This window comes from Etheostoma spectabile, unplaced genomic scaffold (assembly GCF_008692095.1).
Source record: "Etheostoma spectabile isolate EspeVRDwgs_2016 unplaced genomic scaffold, UIUC_Espe_1.0 scaffold00004876, whole genome shotgun sequence".
NCBI lineage: Eukaryota > Metazoa > Chordata > Actinopteri > Perciformes > Percidae > Etheostoma > Etheostoma spectabile.
This window is the reverse complement of record NW_022603205.1, coordinates 29,678-30,000: the sequence shown is the minus strand read 5'-3', so window position 1 is coordinate 30,000 and position 323 is coordinate 29,678.

Here is a 323-nt window from a genome sequence, read left to right as displayed (position 1 = left end):
TAATATATATATATTTATATAGTGATATTATATATATATAAATATATATATATATATATAGAGATACGTGTTAGTACAGACACTGATGGAAGTGGAAAAAAATGAAGGAAATGTTGAAAAAAAGCATGAAAAGTGATAAAAAGCGTTACGATATTGTTGATTTTGGGTGTTGCCATGGACACGAGGGTTAAATGTAAATGACGGTTTCTAGGGATACAGCGATGTCGCTTTATAAAAACAAAGGACAAGTACTCTAGTAATGTTACTCTGCCGATACCAAGTCCCAGTATTAGTACTTCCTGTACCAGTCCCTCTGGGGTCGG